General features: G+C 42.5%; 1 protein-coding gene across 20 annotated transcripts in view; it reads left to right on the top strand.

Annotated features, from left to right (window-relative positions):
• Window positions 1-715: 715 nt before the first annotated feature.
• The window catches only part of PTPDC1 (protein tyrosine phosphatase domain containing 1), a 56,479-nt gene continuing 32,492 nt past the window's right edge, over window positions 716-24,702 (top strand). For 4 of the 20 annotated variants that reach the window (XM_027616155.2, XM_027616154.2, XM_027616157.2 and 1 more), the window contains exons 1-5: window positions 2,156-2,289; window positions 13,386-13,496; window positions 14,682-14,776; window positions 23,386-23,453; window positions 23,724-23,861. The gene's annotated coding sequence lies outside the window, so the exon portion shown is untranslated. The other 16 variants (XM_027616166.2, XM_027616174.2, XM_027616153.2 and 13 more) reach the window with 12 other exon arrangements.

Genomic DNA, 24,702 nt, shown 5'->3' with positions numbered 1-24,702 from the left:
GGGACTCTAGGATCATGACCTGAGCCGAAGGCAGTCGCTTAACCAACTGAGCCACCCAGGCGCCCCAGAGTACATCTTCCTAAGGACTAAAATACAGTTTTCATATCCAGTCGTGAGGTGTGAAATGAAGTAATGAGACTGCAGGTTACTGAGTAGGCTGAGGAAACATCCCACACTGTACCTCTATCCTCTGTGGTGCTTTCTACCCCATTTTGTACACTTTTCATGAATCCATAAGGTAACCCCCTCGCCTTCTCTCCAGTGGGGATGTTTCAACCCTCGACTCCCCATCCCGATACTTCCCCTCTCACTCCTGGTAGATGATCCAACCGGCTTAGCTTGAGTCAGGTGCCCATCCACTGGCTGGGGGAACAGAGGGTATCTAAATTAAGAAAGCCACCAAGACTGCACACAAGGTAAAGTCAGCAAGGAGTGAACTATGCTGGTGGCCATAGGAGGCAAACGCCTTAGCATCCATGACCCATCACGACAGGGCACCATCTGACTCTTCAGGATGCTCTTCTAGTCCTCTCTTCATACCCAGCAGTCACATACGTGACACCCTCTTGCCTACATACTTTTGTACTATCATTCCCTACACTTAGCTTGTCCCCTCCTCTTCGTTTTCAAGACCCGCATTCAGTTACCACCTCTTGAGACCTTCTCTGACAACTCCCTCCTTCCTTGTCCCCCTCCCCTCCCCTCCCCTCCCTCCTGTGTTCCCCTCCAGGATGGATACGTTCCCACACCACCCAGGGTTATCCTGATGAGTTCAGGTCCTCTGTGCTCCTGTCTTTCTCCCCATAGACTGTGGGCTCCCTACAGGCTGGGCACTGTCTAATTTGCCCCACGAATTGCCAATGCTTAATGCAGAACAAGTATTCGAGAGCCATTTAAACCAGTCCTGTTGCTTATTAATAAACCCTAATATGGGTACTCTCCCTTGGACAGTGCTGAGAAAAAGCAAGTCCAAGCTTTTCAACTCTCTTTCAGACTCTGTTTGTCAAAGACAGTTCCTTTTACAATGTCACTATATTGTTTTGACATAACAATATTTTTACATTGGTATATTATGTGAGGCCTGCTTCCTGAGCTAGGAGTGGCCTTGTCCTCATCTCGTTATACTTGTCGACTCTAGAGCAGGGTGGCCCTCGTTGACTTAGCACACAAAATTATATTCCTTAGCCCATGTGTTTGTGACGCTGCATAGCAGCTCATACCACGTCACTTGGTAGATCTCAAAGCCCTCTGCGTTCTAGTTTGCCACCATGTATCTGCACCGCGGGGCTAGTAACGCCTACGTCGCAGGGTTGTCGAGAATTCAATAGGAAAAGACACGGAAAGCATCTAGCACAGGGTCAGCCACAGAGCACGTACTCGCCCAGTAGGTAGTTCAGCACATCCAGGAGAAGGGCTTGTTTGTACCGAGCTGTGTGATACAGGACCACTTGCAAAGGTTTAAAACAAACCGCAAACAAGCCAACACCAGCACTGGACGCCGCGGACTGCTACTTGTCCATCTACGCGCATCCTTCCCTTCTTTGTGGGAGGGAGATTTCCCTGAGGGCAGAAGCGTGCTCAGACTACATTTCCCAGCTCGGTGAGTTGCTAAGTCTGTAAGATGCGGGTGGAGGCTGCCGGTGGGGCTTCTGGAAGGCCGGAGCTCCTAAAGTCTTGCCCCCGGTTTGCGGTGGGACGCCCAGCCGGGAGGACCGGGCGGAGAGAGCCTGGGTCCCGGGGGGAGGGAGAGAGGCAGTCTTGCCATCACGCTCGGGACGGTGGAGTCCGGTGGTTCTGTGGCCCGCTCCCGCGTGTTGGGGCAGCAGGTGCGGGGCCGACCGCCGGGCCCCGCCGGGTCCCAGGACTGCCCCCCGTGCCGGGGTTCTCGGGCACACCGCTGGCCAGGGGGAGCGCGGCCGTGCGGGCGGGATGGCCCGAGGGCGGGGCCCAGGCCCGAACCCCGGGCCCTCGCCTCCCTTCCTTCTGCGGGCGACCTCCGAGTCGGGCCCGGCAGCCCCGTTGCCGCCGGGTTTGAAAGCGCGCAGAGCCGCCGGCCGCATCCCAGGCCGCCTCGGGCTGCCATTGGCTGGTGAGCGTCACGTGCGGCGGCGCGCGGCAGCGACTGGCTCGGGGCGGCGGCGAGGGCGGGGCGGCGGGCGCGGCTCGGGAGCGGTCCTCAGACCTTGCGCGGGCCGCGGCCGAGGTGGGCGCTGGCGGTTGTGGGGCGCGCGGGGGGTGCGGCGCGGGGCGGCCAAGCGTGTGGCTGCGGGAGCGTCCTCCTCGTGCGCGGTGAGTGCGGCCGGGCGGGGAGGGCGGGGACGGCGGGCCGCCGGGCCTGGCGGGTCTCCAGAGAGGCGGAGGGCCGCGCCGTGTCGCCCAAGCCCCGGTCCCGACGAGTCGGCCGCGGGTGGAAAGCGCGTGAGGAGCGTGGGGGCCGCGGGCGGGGGCGGGCGAGGGTCGTTCCGCCGCCTGCACCCGCGAAGCTGAGGCCAGGATAGAAACCCGAACCCGCCGTCTGCGGTCCCGGAGCCCTCTGCGCTCGACCCCGCCGGCGGCGGCTTGAGAACGCGCTGCTCGCCCGCCCCTAGTGCCTGGGCCCTCAGGTGCGGGGGGCCCCCAGGTGCGGCTGTCCTCAAGTGCGGGGCCCCCAGGTGCAGGGGCCCCCAGGTGCGGGTGTCTCCAGGTGCGCTCAGGTGCGGGTGTCCTCAAGTGCGGGGCCCCCAGGTGCGAGTGTCCCCAGGTGCAGGGCCCCCAGGTGCGGGTGTCTCCAGGTGCGCTCAGGTGCGGCTGTCCTCAAGTGCGGGGCCCCCAGGTGCGAGTGTCCCCAGGTGCAGGGGCCCCCAGGTGCGGGTGTCTCCAGGTGCGCTCAGGTGCGGGTGTCCTCAAGTGCGGGGGCCCCCAGGTGCGAGTGTCCCCAGGTGCAGGGGCCCCCAGGTGCGGGTGTCTCCAGGTGCGCTCAGGTGCGGCTGTCAAGTGCGGGGGCCCCCAGCTGCAGGTACCCCGGGAGGGGGGCCCGCTGCAGGTGCCCGGCCGGGTCCCGGGCCCGTGCTCAGGGGCTGCACCCTCTCCCCTGGCCTGGCAGGGACACTGCTGCTGGCCCTGCGGGGCTCCCGAGTGGGGGCGCTTGGTCTGGGAAAGCGCTCACAGGTTTGCTCTCCTCCTTCCTTCCCTTCTGTCTGTGTAGCGCTTCCTTCCTGGCGCCTCTGTCCCTCATAAAAAGTCCAGGTTCAAGGCAGTTCTTCTAAAGTTAATATTAGACTTAAGCACGCCGTGGAAAAGGGTCTAGGAACCACAGTTCACCCCGAGGCACCCCGCCGTGTCGTTCTACCGTAACAAACAGCCTTCCTGCTGTTGGCCATACAGATCGTTGAGGGTCACAGCAGTTAGGGAAGTCTTCCGAGAGAGATGGGGCTTGCATGTCAAAATTCCAGTTGGAAAACTGGAAATTATCCTGAGGACAAAATTCTCTTAAACTCTTGGGTCTCAATTAAGCTTATTAAAAGTACCTTGTGTGGGATGCGTGGGTGGCTCAGATGGCTAAGCGTCTGCCTTCGGCTCAGGTCATGATCTCAGGGTCCTGGGATCGAGCCCCACATTGAGTGGCTCAGAGGGGAGTCTGCTTCTCCCTTTCCCTCTGCCTCTCCCCTTGCTTGTGCTCTCTCTGTCTCTCTGTCATGAATAAATAAAATAAAAAAATCTCTTGAATTAAATTACAATTAAAAAATATAAAAGTACTTTGTGTGTCAGAAAATAGGAAACTTCAGGAAAATAAATGAGCACAGTTCAAGATTTTGTAGGTCTGAAGTATTTTTACAGTTGATCTAAGAGATGTAACTTATGCTTGTTCCAAAATGTCAATGCTTTGATAGTTCTTTGGCTTGATTTCTAAGAAGTTATAATGTTATTCTTTCTTGGAAATCATTTCCTTTAATGGCAATTAGGATAGACACCTAGTTTGGTAGAAAATTGTGGCCCCCAAAATCTATCTCGCGTGGTCTCTAAAATTATTATTTTTAAGATTTATTTATTTATTTTAGAGAGCATGTGAGCAGGGGGAGGGGCAGAGGAAAAGGGAGAGAAGCAGAATCCCTGCTGAGCACGGAGGACCCCCCCCCCCACCGGCGGGGGGTTGTGTGTGTGGGGGGAGGTTCTGTCTCACAAACCTGAGATCACGACCTGAGCCAAAACCAAGAGTCAGACGCTTAACCGACTGAGCCACCCACGTGGCCCTCCATGGTCCCCCAAAATTATTGATCCTTAAGACCATGAGAATTTTTTTTTTTTAACCATGAGTGTGGGCTGACCGTTAAACAGGTGTCTGAGGGAACAACTAACCAGGGAAACTTAGACATAATGTATAAGTTACCTATTTTTGTTTCTGATTGATCTAACAGTGATCACTCTGATGACAGCAAATTGAACAAATTGGATTTTTAAGGAAAATGAATTTTGCAAGTGACTCATTGCAATGATGAAAATTTGAAACTCCTTAACTACTTGCACTTGCATGAAGAAAATAAAAATATTAGCAGGGTTTCTGCTTACTATTTTCTCAGTTTGTTATTAGTCACATTTTCTGGGCTATCTAGTTAAGTATTTGGACATGATTTTTTTGTCATGGTTTAAAACCTAACAGTTGTCCCCTTGGGTTTACTACTATGATTTTAGTCCATAACCTTTTGAGTGTCAGGTTCCACCACAGGGCCATTGCCTAGCCTCATTCTAGCTGCTGTGAAAGAGCACTTCTGCTTCTTGTTCCTTCTGTGTGGGAGTGAACACAATCTGTCTCCAGACCTTCCTGTCTGGATCCTGTCCTGATTTTAGCCTAGGAGCTGGCCACTGCAGGTGGAGATCAGCTGGGAGAGAGCTCACTTGTAGCTCCTTGAAACCAAAGCACCCCTTCTTGGTCTTGTAGCCATTTCTATTTGCTGTAGTCCAAGCAGTACCATCTCTTCTCCTGCACCATTGATCTAGTAATTTGTGCGTTCGACCCTTCAAAAGAAAAGTTGTTTGGCCCTATATATGAACTTAGGACTTTATTTCATCAAAAATTTTTGAGCACCTGTGTACTATGTGCCAGGCATTGTAATGCTTTAAATGGGTCTATTAGTAATAGATTCAGGGGTAAATTCTTGTATGTTTAAGAAGGGCCACATGGTCTTAGCTCCTCATGGAAAAATGTTCTCGTTTAGAATCGTGCCTTTGCAAAGTCAATCCTGATGCATTACCTTTATAGTTTATGAAGACTAAATCAACTCTAGGCAGAAAAGTGTCTAGAGAGTTTACACATTTTCTCCATTTTACTATAGTCAAATTAAAATTTTTAAAAATCTTCTGTTTTAGGAATTAAATTGCTCAGTAGTTTAGTGTTGTGATGTGTTTTTATTTTATTCTATTCCCAATACTGTTTTACAAGAAGTTTGCATATAATATATAAATATTTTTTTAAATAACGTATTTCCCTTTAAAAGTAATATGTACTTAGTGTCAAATTTAGAAAGTATTGATAAGCAGAAAATAAAATACATCTATAATATTTTGATATATATTCTAATCTTTTGTCTATGTACATATTTTACTTATATATTTCTTTTATAAAAATCAGATCATACTCTGCATTCTATTTTATAGATTATATTTTTTTCTAGTATTATATGGTAAATAAATATGCTTTTTTTTTAAAAGATTTTATTTATTTATTTGAGAGAGAGAGAGAATGAGAGATAGCATGAGAGGGAAGAGGGTCAGAGGCAGAAACAGACTCCCTGCTGAGCAGGGAGCCCGACGCAGGACTCGATCCCGGGACTCCAGGATCATGACCTGAGCCGAAGGCAGTCGCTTAACCAACTGAGCCACCCAGGCGCCCAATAAATATGCTTTTTGCTCGCATGATTCTGATTCTTTTCAAGCAGGTGTTTTATTGCTAGAATAGGGACCAGAGAATCCATTTATTAAATTGCTTTAAAGGATAAATTTAGAAACCCAAATCACCAATCCAGGAACAAACTACAGTTCTTTGTTTCTTTCCTTCCCTAACTCTGACCCCTAGCCTTAATGTGTGTCTCCCCCCACCCACACCATCTGCACTGCAGGGCCTCTGTCTGGGAGCCTCTGAAGGAAGGTTACCCAGTCACCCATCAGGAACACCTGTAGGTTCTCTTCAGACCTTGTCAGCCAGTCCTTCAGAATTTTTATCTTTTACTTTATTTGCTGGAGGCAGAGCATGAAGAGTAGACTCGGGAGGATTTGGGGTCAATACAGGAAAGTAAAATCACATGTTGGAATTCTTTTCTCAGAATTGCAGGGAAAGGGGAGGTAGCTGACTAAAAATATGTTTAGAGTTGAGTAGTAAATATTCAAGTTTAAAATTTTTGTGTCCCAAAGAAAACGGCCCAGTTTTTAAATTCCACTTAGCCTTTTGTATATTAGCTCAGACTTTCTAGCAATTTTGTTGTGTCTCTCACTGATGTGCAAATATATTTGACTATTAAATTACGGCTGTTTTGAAATACACAATATTTTTGTTTTCATCCTCAACAAGAAATTATATATAAATGACTCAGGCCACAGATTAAATTTATAATAAATATTAAGAACAATGGTAGGAATGTATTTTAACATGTAGCATGAAAGTAAATACCTAAAAAAGTACATAATAGTAACCAGTACAACTGTAAAATCTTTTGAAAATAGTAATGTCATTCCTATAAAAGTAAAATATTACTAAATACAAACATTCAGAGAGTACTGATAAGCCAGAAAGAAAAGAAAACTTAACAGTTCTACCACTGTTAATATGCTTTGCTTTTGTTAATCTACAATGGGTTTATTCATAATGGTCGTATAAAAGGACAGCTCTTCCATGCATGCTTTACCCTCTTTATTTGCAGTGAACATGTATCTGTTCTATATTATCTATACTGAACCTGTTCCGTGAATGAATGGACTTATTAAGGTCAAAACCTTTGATCCACTCGATTTATAAACCACAGCAGATTTTGACTTTAGATATCTTCAGATATCTGGCTCCTCATGTATCTTTAGGGAAAGGTATGAGTGAACTAACTTTTTAAGTGTGTGTTAGTCATTTGAGTAATAACTGAGCAATAGCAAAATAAAGAAGTACTAATGGAAAATACAGGAATGTATAAGGGGAAAAAAGTCAGCCATACTCTCCTGCCAGCATTTAGTCTCTTTCAGGTCCTTTTTCTCTGCCTGATTATTCATACATATTATGTGTACAACTTTTGCGTTTGACTTTCTTTAATAGAAATGTTTTACCATTTCAGCTCCAGTCATGATCCCAGCGTCCTGGGATCGAGCCCCGCATTGGGTTCCCCACTCGGTGGAGAGCCTGCTTGTCCCTCTCCCTCTGTCTGCTGCTCTGCCTACTTGTGTTCTCTCTCTATCTCTGTTAAATAAATAAATAAAAATCTTTAAAAAAAAAGAAATGTTTTACCATTTCAAGTCAATTTTTAACATTTAATATGTTCCAGAAATGATGTACTGCTGCTACCGCCAGCCCCTGTCCTCCCCAACGCCAGCTTCTGCAGGCGGTGCACCTGCTAGCCGCCACCCACCTGACCTGGGTCCTTTGTAGGGCTCACTGTTATCATGGCTGTTGTTCCTTGAACACTTCTCGGGCTTCTTGCTTTATGTCAGCAGCTACCCGAACAAACTTGCCTTCACCGTGTCTGTGAACGTTGTTATCACACTGTTCTCTCCTTCTCTCCCCTGTAGCTGAGCTTGTTTCCCCCGCCCCCGCTGACTGATCTCCACATTCCCTCCATAAGGCTGTTTTGCAAAGGTCCTAGCATGCATCCAACTTAGCCAACGTGTACTAATTTTGTCAGTGTAAAGCTGTACAGAATCAACTGTTTTCTTTCCTTTGAGCAAAAGCTCATTGAAAGCAGAGATGAGAAGCAGGAGCGCAGGGGAGGTTTTTTTCTTCTCTCAGTGATTAGTTGTGTTTCCTGGTGCACATGGGAAAAGCATTCTCATTTAGGTAATTTTCTTCTCTTCCATCTGATGCAACAATTTGATATTTCAAAACAGGGAAACAGAATGCTAATTATGTGTGGATTTTAAAAGTGTGAATGCCCTTAATGGTATAAAGTTCTAGCAAGTGATCGTGGAATAATTATGCTTTTTAGTGCTGTCCAGATCCTTCTTTTCTAATTGCCTGTCACTTGGATCAGTGGTAGACTCCTTGAGTCAAACTATAAAATTCCCCACGTTCATGTAGACAGAAATTAAACTGAACTCTTAATGTTAAATTTTAGACTTTTAAATTCTATATACTTTAAAAAAAATTAACTTCTCTAGTTGATTATAACAATATAGAATGGAAGTAATATCCTTTTGTCACGTAAGTGGTGAAATTTATTGGTGTCAACAGAGTGAGTCCTGTTACATTGGGCATTTGGGGAAGAGATCTTAACATACACTAATCATTCACTTTGTGCCAGACACTGAGCCCAAGTCAGCCTGTCACAGTGTCTGGACTTCATCCTCAGCTGTCCCTCAGGCCATGCAGTTCAGGAACTGTGTTATTTATTCTTATATTCCCCCATGTCCCTATAGTTGTTGGTACCTAGCAGGGGCTCAAATATTTATTATATTGCATCGGATTGTTGTTCATGCGAATCCCGAAGCATCCTGGTCTCTTCCCTCTAAAACATACTCCAGTTTGTCCCTTTTATGTTCCTGGTATACTCTGCCCTCCTACTTTGAAAAAAAATATACCTGCACAATGACTCAATTTTATATTGTGGAGCATATCAAAGGTTTCTGTTACTAGATAATAGCTGAAAACTGCACTCTATTTTGTTGTTCAAATTGTTCCAGCTTTTGCCGTTGGGAGCTCTTTCATTTGGTTTCTGTATGTCCTTGATATATTCCCAGCAGTTTATGTTTTGAGCGCTTCCCTGCTTTCTGGTGCTACAGGATGCTCCAGACTCATCTGGTTATAGTCCCTGTTCCAGCCCTAAAATCAGCCATTTCAACAAGGGTCTCTGGATCCTTTTACTGGAGAATGGTATGAAAACCCAGGATTTGCTCTGATGTGCTCATTGCTACTAGGGTGTCATTGCTGTTAGGTCCTGTCAGTGAGCAGAGCTAGGAAATGTGTATGCATACATCTCTATTATTTTTACTTTTACTCCTCAGTTTCTATATTAAGCTAAACAGGAGTTCCCACTGAAGTCTCAGACTCTAATTCAGAACCCCATGGTTTATTCTAGCCTTTTCCCCTTTATTTAACTGTTATCTGTAACCTTCCACTCCCAGCAGTGAGAAACCTGGTTTCTGCCATTCACCATGTTTTTACTTATTTTTTCAGTCCCAGTATATGTGTACAGCGCTATCAAAATCATTAACTAGCACCTCCATGAGAAACAGAATTTCCAATTATAGTGGGAGTGTACAGTTCCTTTTGTTTCGTCTTTCATTTTCCAGTCAAACTTCCTCAGGTCACTTTCTCCCATCCTCCCCATGAGTTTAGGTCATACATTTGTAATACAGTTAAGTTCTTTTTTTAAAGATTTATTCATTTATTAGAGAGAGAGAGCGTGTGCACATGTGAGTAGGGGAAGGGCAGAGAGAGAGAGAATCTGAAGCAGGCTCCATGCTGCATATGGAGCCTGACTCAGGCTCGATCCCATAACCCTGAGATTGACCTGAGCTGAAATCAAGAGTTGGACACTTAACTGAGACACCCAAGTGTCCCATAATACAATTAAATTCTTTTGTCCCCATAGTCTGCATCCCCCTTCTCTCCACTCCCCAGTTGTTTTTTTAATTTGCATTTTAAAATGTTGCATTAAGGTTTATTCTCTGTGCTATAAAATAGTTCTAGGGGTTTTGACAAATGGATGACATCACGTATCCCTCACTGTAGCTGCCTTCTGAGCGCCATGCCGTGCTGCACTGATTCCCACCAGCAGGGAAAGAGGGTTCCTGTTGCTCTCCACCCACACCAGCACTTGATATTGCTAGGTTTTCTTGTGTTGTTTTTTTTTGCTATTCTAATAGATGTATAATGGTATATCATTGTGGTTTTAAACTAGCATCCCTATAGTGAGCATCGTTTCATATGCTTATTTTCATCTGTATATCTGTAGTGAGATATCTGTTCAGATCTTTTGCCCATTTTTTTTGTTTCAGTAGAAACTAAAAAATATAATAAGGTTTTATTTTTAATTTCAAAGTAAAGCTCAAACAATATGGAAGTGTATAACAGGAATAAAATAAGACAGACACTCCCTTTTTTGCTCCAAACATTAATCTTTTGAAACTGATGTTACAGATTGACCCATGTGCTGCCTGTTCCCTCTATGCTTCTAATGCACAAATGCATTTTTCTATCATTCTGAAAATTCTTACAGATAAATGTAACTAGACTAAAATTATCACTCTGCAACTTGCTTTTATTTTTTAACTTATCACTGTATTATAGTCAATTTTCCAGCTCAGTACATGTAAACCTAACTTGGTGGAAACATAACTGGTTTGCATTCCATGAGAAATATATGCTAGAATTGGCTCAACCATTTCTTACTCAAAAGTATTCAAATTAATACCAATTTCTTTTCTACAAGAAAAATACTACAGCAACCACAATTTATGCACACTGTTGGCCTTTTCATTTTTTTTCTTAAATCAAAATACGATACGTAGATATCTATAATATCTCTAATTACCCAACCAATGTATGAGCGGGCAAGAGTAGTAGTCCTCCTGCGAACATTAAACCATTTTCTCTCTATCCTGGAACCTGTCTTCCTGCCACCATGCTCTCCCTCCCACTCCTGCCCTCTCCCCTCACCTGCGCTCTCTCTCATTTAGCCAATTTAAAAAAATTGAGTTGTCTTCTTCTCATTCAGTCTTAAAAGTTCTTGGCATATGCTCGGTGCATGTCCTTTATCAGACGTGGGGGTTGCAGATATTTTCTCCCAGTCTGACTGCTCATCCTCTTCACAGTGGCTTTCACAGAGTTCAAGGTTTTCATTTTAATTAAATCCAACTTAAGTTTCTTCTTTCATAAATTTGCTTTTGCTTTGTACTTAAAACTCATCACCAAACCCAAAACCATGCAGATTTCCCCTGGTGTTTGCTTTTAGAAATTTCATAGTGTCTGCATTTTACGTATAGGTCAGTGACCCATTTTGAATTACTATTTGTGCGAGGTTCAGTTTCTTGCATATGTACTTCCAATGTCTGGCATCACTTGACAGGCTGTTCTTTTTCTATTGAATTGTCTTTGTACCTTTGTTTAAAATTGACTGTGTTTTTGTGGGTCTGTTTCCAAGCTCTGTTATGTACCATTGATGGATGAGTCCATCATTTTGCCCCTCTCTGGTCATTACTGTAGCTTTATAGTAAGTCTTGAAATCAGGTAGTATGAATCCTCCAACTTAGATCTCCTATTCTAGAACTGAATTGGCTGTTCCAATACCTTTACTTGTTCATATAAATGTTAGAATAAGCTTAAGTATGTTTCCAAAAAGCTGGCTGAGATTTCAATAGGAATTGCATTAAGCTAAGGGAGAATTGACATCTTTTCTATGTGGAGTCTTCCAATTCAAGAACACCGATCCTGTACATATTTTGTTACCTCTATACCTAAGAACTTCATTTTGGGGGATGCTATTATAAATGTGTTGTTTTTTAAAATTCATATTCCAAGTATTAATTGCTGGTATAAAAGAAAACAGTTGACTTTTATATCTTGATTATGTACCTTTCAACTTTGCTATATTCACTTATTATGTACAGGAATTATTTGGTAGATCTTTGGGGTTTTCTGCATAGACGTTTGTGAATAAAGACAGTTTTATTTCTTTTTATCCAATTGTGTACCTTTTATTTATTTTCCTTGTCTGATTATACTAGCTAGGACTTCTAGTATGAAGTTGAATTAGAAGTGTTGAGAGAGGACATCCTTGCCTCATGCCTGACCTTAGGGAGAAAACTTAACACCTCACTATTTAGTATGATGTTAGCTGTGATTTTTGAAAATAGTCTTAATAGGTTAAGGAAGTTCCCTTCTAAGTTTTTTGAGAGTTTTTTTTTTCATGAATGGATGTTGAACTTTCTGCTACATATATTAATATCCTATTTTTAAATTTTCTATTATTTTTAAAGATTTTGTTTATTTATTTGACAGAGAGCAGGAGAGAGAGCGAGAGAGAGCACAAGCAGGGGGGAGCAGCTGGGAGGGGGAGAGGCAGGCTCCCCACTGAACAGGGAGTCCAACGCAGGGCTCTATCCCAGGTGCCCAGGATCATGACCTGAGCTGAAGACAGACACTTAACGGAGCCACCCAGGCGCCCCAATTCTTTTTCTCATTTAGTCCATTAATATGATAAATTACACTGATTGATTTACAGATATTGAATCAGTCTTGCACTGTTGGAATGAACCCCACGTGATCATGATGTATTGCCCTTTTTATATAGTCAACTTGCTGGAGCCAAAGGCAGATGCTTAACCAACTGAGCCACCCAGGTGCCCCTCATTTCCCTCTTTTAATCAATCAAAATCTTTCCCCAAAGGCGTCGCTGGTCCCGAGTCAGGTTTTCTGTATTTAGCGGTTTTGTCCCTCGGTGCCAAGGAAGGACTTCTCCTGGTTGTCCCGTCCCACGTCAGAGGGAAGTTGCCTAGCAGTTGGAACACACTTAAGGCCACAGTTGAGTAACAAGGAAGGTGAGGAGGGAGAAACTCAGGTACTTTCCATCTAAAGTCTCTGTCTCCTCAAGGTTGTAAGTGTGGGAAATCATCTTGAAGCATAAGCTAGAATCACCTTATTGGGCACATCGTTTTTGCAAAAGTTCAACAGGCAATAAAATGCAAAACTTGGGGTGCCTGGATGGCTCAGTTGGTGGAATGCCCAACTCTTGATCTCAGGACCTGATGTCAGGTTTGTGAATTCATCTCAGGACCTGATCTCAGGTTTGTGAATTCAAGCCCTGTGTTGTGCATGGCGCCTACTTTAAAAAAAAAAAAGCAAAACTTAAAGATAATTATACACAACAGAAAAAGTAATACGACAATTCCAAATTATATTATGGTCTCTATATATGTTGCCAATTGAGACTTCGTGATGCCATCAGTGAGCATGACTAACTCTGAGGACTGAGGATGGTGTGCACCGTGCATGCGTTGTAACACCCGCCCAACAGCACAGATTTGTCGAAGCACCTGACAACGTTCTTCGATCAGGTTCCCCGATCGCTGTGAAGTTGGAGAGGGGTCCCCAGGCAGGGATTCTCTTTCTCACAGAATTTTAGCCACAGAAGAAGCAGTGGCCTGTCTAGAAGGGAAAGCTTCTGTCCAATGACAAACATACAGACCACGACTAAAATGTATTTCTATCCCTGAGCTAGGGAAGCTGCAGGAGATCCATTTGCCAAACTGGAGGGGCCCTGAAGCAGTCCAGAGTCTGGGAGCAGTGCAGTTTTCCCCGGACTATGCTTTGAACAGGTGGGACATGCAAGGTAAGCACTTTCTGTGGCCCTATTACCTTTCCCCCACCAATATTGGTTCGTGAATGCTGTCACTGTGTCAGGAGACCAATGGTTTAAAGTATGTACAGTGGTAAGTACTGGGAATTCTGAAACTTCTGTGGGCAGATTGTTATTTGGTCCAAACCAGAGTTCTCTCTTTTTATCAAACCAACAATTATTAGATTTCCATACTGTTTTTCCTTTTCTGGGGCCAATTTTTGGGGTCTTTGGTTAGTTTTTCCAAATTATCATTTGGGAGAACATCCTTTTGGACCTGACAGAGGCCTGGCAATTGGCCTCCTTTGAGAGCAGCATTTGGGGCAGAAATGTCAGTGAGGTGATTTCCTTTGGCCTCCAGGGAGTCGGATCTGGAATACCCAGGAAACTTGGTAATGGCCTGAGCAGCCACAAAAGTGTGACGTAATAAATTTTGAACACAGGAGCCATTTTTCATTTTATCTTCATCGGAGGTAAACCTCGCTGTTTCTGTAATATTCCAAAGTCATGAGCTACTGGAAGATGTACCCGCCATCTGTATAAATGTTTGTGGTTTTCCCTTTGGCCAAAATACGAGGATGGTGAGAGGGGACCCCGTGACTGTTTCTGCAGTGACCTTAACTAAGAGGGCAGGGGCAGGAATGGCTGTGAGGCCAGGGGGGATATACCTGAGCCATATTCAGGGTCTGGTTGTTGGCTGTAATGCCCTACTGGCTGATGATGGTCCCCGGTGGGGTGAGCGCTCCAAGGGCATTCCCTTCCCTCTCACAGACAAAGAGGAGAAAGGGAGGTTGATAGTTAAGATGTCCAAAGGCAGGGGACTTATTAGGCTTTTCCTTAAAGTCCCAAAAGCTCTGTCACCCTGATCTTTCCAAATAATAGGGTCAGGTTTGTTGATATTCAGTAAAGCATATGGAGGTTGAGCCGTAAGAGAGTTCGGGATCCAATTTCGACAGTAGTCAGCTAGTCCAAGAAAACCTCGTCATTGGTGCTTAGTTTTAGGTTTAGGGATGTTCAGGATGCCTTGAAGTCTCCCTGGATCCAAATCTAGTCCTGGTGCCGAGATCAGGGGCCCTAAGTATGGAACCTGAGTTTGAACAAACTGCAATTTTTCTTTGGAGATTTTATGTCCCTTTAAGGGCAAAAGTTTTAACAGATGAACATTGCCTTCCTGTGAAGAGGTCTGAGAAGAGGAGCAGAAGAGCAGATGATCCACATATCGGAACAAAGTAGAGCCTGCAGAAAACCTTCTGTCGTCCGAATCTGCTTTTAAGGTTTGTGAGAAGTAGGAAGGACTCTGAGAAATCCTGGGGCATGACTGTCCAGATGGATTTTAATTCTTCCCAAGTGAAAGCAAAAAGATTTTGGCTATCCTTATCTACTAGAATACTGAAAATGCACTCCATAGGTCAGTTACAGTGAAAAATTTGGTTTCAGTGGGGTTGGGTGTCAGTATGTATGGGGTTAGAACAGCAGGGTGCTGAGGGATAGCAGTGGTATTTATTGCTCGGGATCCTGGACAACCCTTCATCCTCAGCCACTGAGTGTTCTCACAGGTAAACTAGAGATATTACAGGGACTAGTGCAGGAGATAATGAGGCCCTGAACCTTGTAATCTTCTATTATGGACTTGATAATTTGAAGGGCTGCTTTATTTTTGCGGTATTAGTTCTGAGGAGAGATTTGGAAGGATCTGTTTGAATCTTGAAGGGAGGTGCACTGTGGATCCTGCCAGTATCTGTTGGAGATGTTGCCCATAAGGAGGATGGCAGCCGATGTAGTCAGGACAAATGATTAGTGTCTGGAATTAGTCCCAGTTAGCGCAGAGACGGAGCAAAGAAAAGATGTTGAAGGGGCATTTGATTTAACTTCATATAAATGGAGTTAGCCGTATGTACTCTCTTCTGTCTGCCTTATTTTGTTTAGTGATTTATTTCATCTTGTCTTGCTTTTGCAACTTTGTCAAAAATCAATCGTCCTGGAGGTGTGGGTATATTTTCAGACCTTTTTTTTGTCCCATTGCTCCATTTATCTGGCTTTAAGCTCCTACTTCACTGTTTTTATTAATGCTCTTCGAAATTAAGTAGTGTTAGATGGACAACTTTTTCTTCTTTTTCAGTTGGGTTTTGGCTACAGGGGATCCTTTGCATTTCCATATGTTTCAAAATTGGCTTTCAATTTCTACAAAACACCTTATGGGATTTTGGTTGAGATTGTGATGGCTCTGTTGGTCATTAGGGGGAGAATTGGTACCCTAACGAGTCTTCTGAACTATGAATGCAGCAGATCTTGCCCCCCCCCCATTTTTTTTGGTCCTCTTTAATTTTTCTCAGTAGTGTTTTATAGTTTTCGGTATTCAATCTTTTTACCTCTTTTACCAGATATATCCCTAAATATTTCATATTTTTCCATGCTATTGGAAATGTGTTTTTAATTTTAATTTTGTTATTTATCCTCATTATATAAGAATGTGATTAATTGTTATATATTGATATGTATACCATAGCCTTGCTAAATTGTCTTACTGTTCCTAATAAGGTTTTTTGTGGATTGAATCAGATGTTCTATATAGATAATATGTCATCCTTGAATAAACATAATTTTACTTTTTCCTTTCCAGTATGAAAGTCTTTCACTTCTTTTTCTTGCATTATTGCTCTGGCCTCCATACTGTGTTAAATAAAAGTGACAAGAGTGGATGTGCTTGTCTTGGGGGGAAATACATTGAGTTGAACGAAATCTCAACATACCAAAAATTTGTGGGCCCTCTAAAGCAGTGCTGAGAGAAGGTGCAAGATTGGTTAAACATTTGAAAGTCATTCAGGGTATCCGCTACATCAACAGGTTGAAGAGACAACCTTTCTGCATCATATATATATATCAGTTGATGCAGAAAAAGCATTTGACACCATTAAACGGTGATGCATTATTAAAAGCTCTCAGAAAATTAGGAGTATAGGGAACTGACTCAACTTGGAAAAGAGCATTTTTAAACAGTTCATAGAAATAAAACTGTAATTCAAGCTTATAGAAATAAAATTGGATTTATGTATCAATCTTGTATCTTGCCAACTTGCTGAACTCGCTTATCTGTTCTGTAGTTTTTTTAGTCGATTCCTTAGAACTTTCTAAATATAACATCCTATCTGCAAGTAGAAATAGTTTTACTTCTTCTTTTCCAATAAGGAAGCCTTTTATTTCTTTTTCTTACATTATTGCACTGACTGGAAACTCCATTACAAAGTTGAATAGATATGGTAAGAGTACATATCCTTGTCTTATTCATGATCTTAGGAGAAAGCTCTCCATCTTTCTGTAAATCATGATGTTAGTTGTGGATTTTTCATAGATGCCCTTTATCAGGTTGAAGATATTTCCTCCCTCCTGCTAGTTTATTGAGTATTTTTACCTTGAGAGGATGTTGGATTTTGTCAAATGATTTTTCTGTGTCTGTTGAGATGATCATGTGGTTTTTGTCTTTTATTATTGATATATTACATTGATCTTAATATTGATATATTACTTTGATTTTTGAATGTTAAACCAACCTTGCATTCCTGAGGTAAATTCCACTTGCTCATGGTGTATATACTTTTCTATATGTTGTTGGATTCAGTTCGCTAACATTGAGGATTTTGCCTCCATATTTAAAAAGAGATGTTGGTCAGTAGTTTCTTTTCCTGTGATATCTTTCTCATTTTAGTCTCAGTGTAATACTGTACTCATAAAATGAATTATGACATGTTCTCTCCTCTTCTATTTTTTGAAAGAATTTGAAAAGAATTGGTGTTAATTCTTCAAATATTTGGTAGAACTCACCAGTGAAACCATCTGGGCTTGGCTTTTCTTTGTGTGAAGTTTTTGAAATAATTTAGTTTCTTTACTTGTTGTAGATCTGTTCAGATTTTTCCATTTCTTCATGAAGGTATTCTTGGTAGTTTCTGTCTTCCTAGTAATTTATTTCATCTTATTATTTTTTGGCATACTTTTTTTCTTAGTATTTTCTTATAATCCTTTTTATTTCTTTTTTTTAAAGATTTTACTTATTTATTTGAGACACAGAGAGAGAGTTGCAGAGGGGGAGGGGCAAAGGGAGAAGCAGGCTCCCCGCCGAGCAGGGAGCCTGACGTGGGGGGCTCGATTCCAGGACCCTGAGATCATGACCTGAGTCAAAATCAAGAGTCAGATGCTTAGCCAACTGAGCCACTCAGGAGCCCCTTTTCTCCTTTTTTAATACATGCACTCATAGCTATAAATTTCCCTTTTAAGCACTGCTAGAGCTGTACCCCATAAGTTTTGCTATTTTTTATGTTTGTTTTCATTCATCTCAAAGTATTTTATATTTTCATTGTATTTTCTTCTTTGACACATTGGTTGTTTAAGTGTATGTTTAACTTTTATATAACTGTGACTTTCCCACATTCTTCTGTTGTTGACTTCTAATTTAATTTCATTGTGGTCAAAGAAGGTACTTTGTTTTAATTCTTTTTAATTTATTGAGGTTTGTTTTATGACCTAGCATATGGTCTACTATGAAGAATGTTCTATGTGCTCTTGAGAAGAATGTGTATTCTGCTCTTGTTTGACCTGAAGTGTTTTGCAGATGTCTGCTACAACTAGGTAGTTTATAGTATTCTTTAAGTCTTCTGTTTCTTTGCTGATCTTCTGCCTCATTTTCTATCCATTATTGAAAGTGGAACGTTGAAATATCCAACTATTTTTCTTGAGTTGTGTATTTCTCTCTTCAGGTTTTCAGTTTCACTTTGTGTATTTTGGGGTTCTGTTCTTTTTCAAGATTTTATTTATTTGAGAGAGAGAGCACAAACGGGGAGAGGGAGAGGGAGAAACAGACTCCCTGTTGAGCAGGGAGCCCAACATGGGACTCCATCCCAGGACTCCGGGATCATGACCCAAGCTGAAGGCAGATGCTTAACAAACTGAGCCACCCAGGTGTCCTGGGGTTCTCTTCTTAGGTGCATTGATATTTAGTCATTATTTCCTACTGATAAATTCATTTCTTACCATTGTAAAATGTCCTTATTTTGTCTCTAGTAACAATTTTTGTCTCACTGTATTCTATACAGTATATAGCCATCTCGGCTCTATTTAGGTTACTGCTTACATGGTATGTATTTTTACATCTTTTTTTCTTTCAGCCTATGTCATTGAATCTAAAGTGTGGTTTTGTAGACAGCATATACTTGGGTCATTTTTAAATTCTGATGGAATCCAATTTATGTTTTTCTTTATTTTATGCTTCTGGGTCCATTTTTTATTTTTTTTATTTTTTATTTATTTATTTTTTAAAAAGATTTTATTTATTTGACAGAGACAGAGACAGCGAGAGCAGGAACACAAGCAGGGGGCGTGGCAGAGGGAGAAGCAGGCTTCCCGCTGAGCAGGGAGCCCAACGTGGGACTCGATCCCAGGACCCTGGGATCATGACCTGAGCCGAAGGCAGACGCTTAACGACTGAGCCACCCAGGCGCCCCCCTGGGTCCATTTTTTAAAGGCCTTTATTTTTTTAGAGAAGTTTTAAGTTTACAGCAAACTGGAGAGGAAGGGACAGAGATTTCCCATATATCCCCTGCCCACACACATGCATAGCATCCCCAGTTATCAACATCACTCACCAGAATGGTTCATTTGTTACCAATGATGAACCTACACTGACACCTCATAGTCACCCAGACTGTTTACCTTAGAGTTCACTCTTAGTGTTCTATGGATTTGGACGTTCTATAGAGTTGGACAAATATGTAATGACTTTATCCATCATTATAATACACAGAGCATTTTCACTGCCCTGAAGATCTGTGCTCTGCCTATTAATCTCTCCCTCCTTCCCCCAGCCCCAGTAACCATTGATCTTTTTATTGCCTCTGTAGTTTTGCCTCTTCGGGGATGTCTTATGGTTAAGTCATACATCATGTAGCCTTTTCAGATTGGCTTCTTTTACTTAGTGATAGGCTTTTAAGATTTCTCTATGTCTTTTCATGGGTTGATAGTTTGTTTGTTTGTTTTTTTAGTGCTGAATAATCTATTATTTGGGTGTCCCACAGTTTATCCATTCACCCATTGAAGATTATCGTAGTTGTTTCCAAGTTTTATAAATAGAGCTGCTGTGAACTCTTTGTGCAAGTTTTTGTGTGGACATAGTTTTCAACTCCTTTGGAAAAATACGAGTGCAATTGCTGGATAGTATAGTATGTTTAGTTTTATAAGAACCCCCCAAACTGCCTTCCAAAGTGACTGTACCATTCTGCATTCCCACCAGCAGTGTATGAGAATTCCTGTTGCTCCACATCCTCATCAGCATTTGGTGTTGTCATTGCTCCACATTTTTGCTATTCCAATACGTGTGAAGTGGTATCTCAATGTTTTCATTTGCATTCTGATGACATATTATGTGAACCATCTTTTCATATGCTTATTTTCCATCTGTATATCTTCTTTGGTGAGGTGTCTGTTAAGGTCTTTGGCCCATTTTTGTAATCAGGTTGTTCTCTTATTGTTGACTTTTAAGAGTTTTTTTGTATATTTTGAATAACAAGTCATTATCAGATGTGTTTTTGCAAATATTTTCTCCCAGTTTCTGGCTTGTCTTCTTATTCTCTTGACTTTGTCTTTTGCAGAGCAGAATTTTGTAATCAAGTCCAGCTTATTACTTTCTTCACAGGTCATGTCTTTGGTGTTATATCTAAATAGGCATCACTACATCCAGGGTCATCTAGGTTTTCTCCTGGGTTATCTTCTAGGAGATTTGCAGTTTTGCATTTTATGGTTAGGTCTGCCATCCATTTGAGTTAATTTTTGTGAAGAGTGTAAGGTCTGTGTCTAGTTTTTTTGTTTTGTTTTGTTTTGTTTTGCATGTGGACATCCAGTTGTTCCAACACCATTTGTTGAAGAGGCTGTCTTTGCTCCATTATGTTGCCTTTGCTTCTTTGTCAAAGATGACTTTATTTATGTGGGTTTATTTCTGGGCTCTCTGTTCCATGAATCTATATTTTTATGCTTTGGCCAGTTCTACACTGTCTTGATTACTGTAGCTTTCTAGTAAGTCTTGAAGCTGGGTAGTGTCAGTCCTCCAGCTTTGTTCTCCTTAAATATTGTGTTGGCTATTCTAGGTCTTTTCCCTCTCCATATAAATTTTAGAATCATTTTAATGAACTACCTGAAATTTAAAAAAATTTTTAAATAATATGTCATAGAAATGTATTTAAATGTGAACATAATTATGTATCCACAATATTTACAAGTATGTATCCACAATACTTACTAAAAGGAATAGCTAATGAACATCTCTTGGTTAAGAATCCAAATTATGCCATCCAAAATGGTGTGGTGTCTGGTGCTTGACCAAAAAGTGGCTACTGTGGGGAGTCTTTCTTCCTGCTGATACCACCTGCAAAGCAGTGACCTGATTCCAGGTGATCGCTTGGTCCAAACTAGGATTTTGGGCAGAACATTAGTACCCAGGTCTCACCCAGGAATATGAAGCTTTTTCTAGGTTTGGTTGATGATGTGGGGCTTCTTAAAGCATTCCAGGATTTTGTGAAGATTGACTGAAGAATTGTAAAAGGAAGGTTTTATTATTTGACAGCTAAATAGACCCCAGGAGACACACTTTCACAGTAACCTCTGTGAATACCTGCTGTTAGGTAAATGCAAATGGCTTACCTAATGCAGTAGTTCTCAAAGCATCACTGGAAACCAGGTGGAAATGCAGATTCTCAGCCCCACCCAGACCTACTGAGTGGAAATTCTGTGGGTAGGGCCCAGCAGTCTGGGTTTTTAAGAAAACCCCTCTGACGGGTGTTGAATCAGTAACTGTTGACGTCTTGATGAGTTTGAAGTATCTGTGGTGTGACAGTGATGTGAGGTGGGTTCAAACCTGTAGGAATGAGCCTCGTGTGGCTGTGGGAAAAGGCTAGGGACGATGGAAACCTTGCTTGCAAAAATCTGCTCCACCTGTTGTTAACATTTTCCCTATTTGTGCTATCATAATGTGTTTTCTGAGGAATCTGAACCAAACAGCATTTCTTTAAGTGATGAAAAAGAGGATCCTGCTGTGGTGTTGTTTTTCCCTGATCTGTGATGAGTCTTCTGAGAGCCCAGGGGCCTTCCCTGAGGTGCATTTAAGGTGTGGGGTCACAGAAGTGGGTGAAGTTCATAGCAAACTGTCAGACACCAGTCTCTCCAAGGCAGCCCTTCGTCCTTTCCTTGAGGACCTAGCTTGCGAGAAAGGCTAGAGGGGTCTCAAGAAAGAAAAAGCATTTTCAAAATGTTGCCTGCCTGCCCCCAGGGGTGATTTGAGGAGAAAAAGAATTTTATCCAGTTTTGTCATTTTTTTTTGAGATACAGATTCAGAAGGAAGGAGGTTTCCATTTAAAAGAAATTTGTGAGGTGGGGGCGCCTGGGTGGCTCAGTCAGTTAAGCATCTGCCTTCGACTTAGGTCATGATCCCAGGGTCCTGGGGTCAAGCCCTACGTCGGACTCCCTGCTCAGGAGGGGAGTTGGCTTCTCCTTCCTCTCCCTTTGCCCCTGGTTGTGTGCTCTTGCTCATCCTGTTTCTCAAATAAATAAATAAAATCTTAAAAAAAAAGAAATTTAAAAAAAGAAAAAAGAATTTGGGTTTTTTGTTTGTTTATTTTATTACATGTGGAATCATAAAGAGTGCTTTAATTCCTTAAGGACAAAATACTAGTGTGGTATCAGGAAGCCATGTTTTAAAGCATCCGAGCCACTAGGTAAATCTTCAGTCAGTCCCACATGGTAAGGGCATGTGAGAAAATGTATGATTGGTGTTAGGGAAGACATTCTAAAGCAGAGAAGATTTGGACTAAGGGTTGAAATTAAACAGACCCACCCCTCAAGGATTAGAAGGAACACAAATCTGTCAGGTTGAAGACCCGCAAGAAGTTGGAGATACAAATGTGATCAGGAAAACTAAGGTAAGGAAAACGCCACTCCTCGCCTTTGCATGGTGGTGCTGTCGCGGCACTTCCACGGTCTCAGCAATAACCTTGACGTAGGGAAGGCACGATTACTGTTTCCCCTTTGCAGATGAAAAGGCTGAGGTTCAGTGAGATTAAACGGTGGTGGTGGTGGCAGCTGCCTTTGACTGAACAGTAATTTGTGTATTCATTCAATAAATCTTTACTGAGGACCTACTCTGTGCCGGGCCCTCTTCTATACAATAGTTGACAAAGCAGACAAAACTCTATGCCTTCATGGAGCTGACATTCTGGCAGGGGAAGGCAGACAATGAAAGGGATAAGGCAATAAATTATGTACCATGTTAGGTGTGTTTTCTTCAAAAGTCCGGAGGAGAACAATGAAACAGGGAAGGGGAGCCGGTTTAAATTGTAAACAGGGTGGCTAGATGGGTTGTGAAGAGAGGGGGAGCGTGACCTGGCTGAAGTTAACAAGGTCATTCTGGCTGCTCTGTTGAGGACAGACTGAATTATGGATCAGGCACAGAATTAGTCTGTATATAGGCTTGCAGGTCATCTTTGCAGTGAGTGCAGGGCAGATGTGAGCCCAGAGATGTTAGTAAATGTGCTTAAGATCACAGAGCTGGGAAGTGCCAACAACTCTGTCCAACATGTGTGTGGATTTTATGATCGTGCAGTCAGACCAGCTGCATTTCTGTTAGGAGGGAGGAGGCCAAAATGTGTAAAGGAGCTTTGTTCTTGACACTTGTTTTTGGGACAGCAATGAATTAAGATTTGGATAAAGGATTAGCAAAGTGTGTGCACAAAGCAAAGCAAATTGAAAATCTTGCTGTGGATAGGTCTGAAAAGTTTCTTGCAAGCTAAGGAATTATCAGTGTAGCAGAGTTAAAATGCATACAGTAACATTGAAATTTTTTTTTATCCAGTGTGAAGTCTTTCCTGTTGAGAGGCTGTATGCGTGGTGGTGAAGAACACAAATTCTGGAGTGAAAGTTGTGAGTTCAGATCCCAGCTCCACTATTTAAAAGCTGTGTGACTGTAGGCAAATTATTTGACTTCTCTTTGCCTTCATTTTCTAATCTGTAAAATGGGAATAATAGATGAAACTAAACACGTTTTTCCCATATGGTCCAGCAGTTGTGCTCCTTGGTATTCTTGTAGGAGCAGAAAAACCTATGTGCACACAAATACCTGCACATGAATGCATACAGCTGCTTCATTCATAACTGCCAAGCCTTGGAAGCAAGTCAAATGTCTTTCAGCAGGTGACTGAATAAATAAACTGTGATTCATCAAGATAATGGAATATTATCCAGCACTAAGAAGAAATGAACTGCCAGGCCATGAAGATGTGTAGAAACCTTAAATGCATATCACTAAGTGAAAGACGCTAATCTGAAAAGGTGACATACTGTGATTCCAATTATGACATTCTGGAAAAGGCAAATCTGTGGAGACAGTGAACAGATCAGGAGTTGTGGGGGTGGGGCAGAGAAGGAGATGACTGGGCAGCAAAAATTCTCTTGTGTGGTCCTGTAATGGCAGATCCATGTCCTTACTCATTTATCCAAATCCACAGAGTATCCAGCAGCAAGAGGAAGCCCTAAGGTAAACTGTGGACTCAGGGTGATGATGATGTGTCCATGTGGGCTCCTCGGCTGTAACAAATGTGCTATTGGGTGGGGGTGTTGATAGTGAGGGAGGCCGTGCATGTTGGGGTGGGACAAAGGGTACAGAGGAATTCTCTGTACCTTCCAGTTAGTTTTGCTATGAACCTAAAACTGCTCTAAAAATACAGTTTTTAAAATTAGAATAATAGTAGTACTCAGCATATGGTGGTGTGGTGAGGATTATGAGTTAAGACAGTAAGGGACTTGGAACAGTGCCTGGCGTGGAATAAGCTTATATGTTTTAGTTATTATTAATATATTATTTGTGAACAGAAACGTATGCAGCTTTCATAAGTTCACTCACATACTTGGAGATCTCTATTTTTGCCCATACAAACTTCAATTTTTCAACCTCAAATTCTTCTACCACGATTCCTGTGTAGAAGTAATGCTCTTGGCCCATGTCTGTAATGTGGGCAGAGGGCCTCTTGCAGCAGCAGGAGCTGGAGCGCAGGTTGACTCCTCCCCAGATGTCCCAGCTCAGACATCTTGACCCTGATGCCCGTGGAGCACAAGTGCTCTGCATGCCCCGGAAGGGTGCTGCTGCCCTTCTCTCCTGCCAGCCCGTCTAACA

The sequence above is a fragment of the Zalophus californianus genome, chromosome 13 (genome assembly GCF_009762305.2).
Source record: "Zalophus californianus isolate mZalCal1 chromosome 13, mZalCal1.pri.v2, whole genome shotgun sequence".
NCBI lineage: Eukaryota > Metazoa > Chordata > Mammalia > Carnivora > Otariidae > Zalophus > Zalophus californianus.
This window is presented reverse-complemented; position numbering and strand designations above follow the sequence as displayed.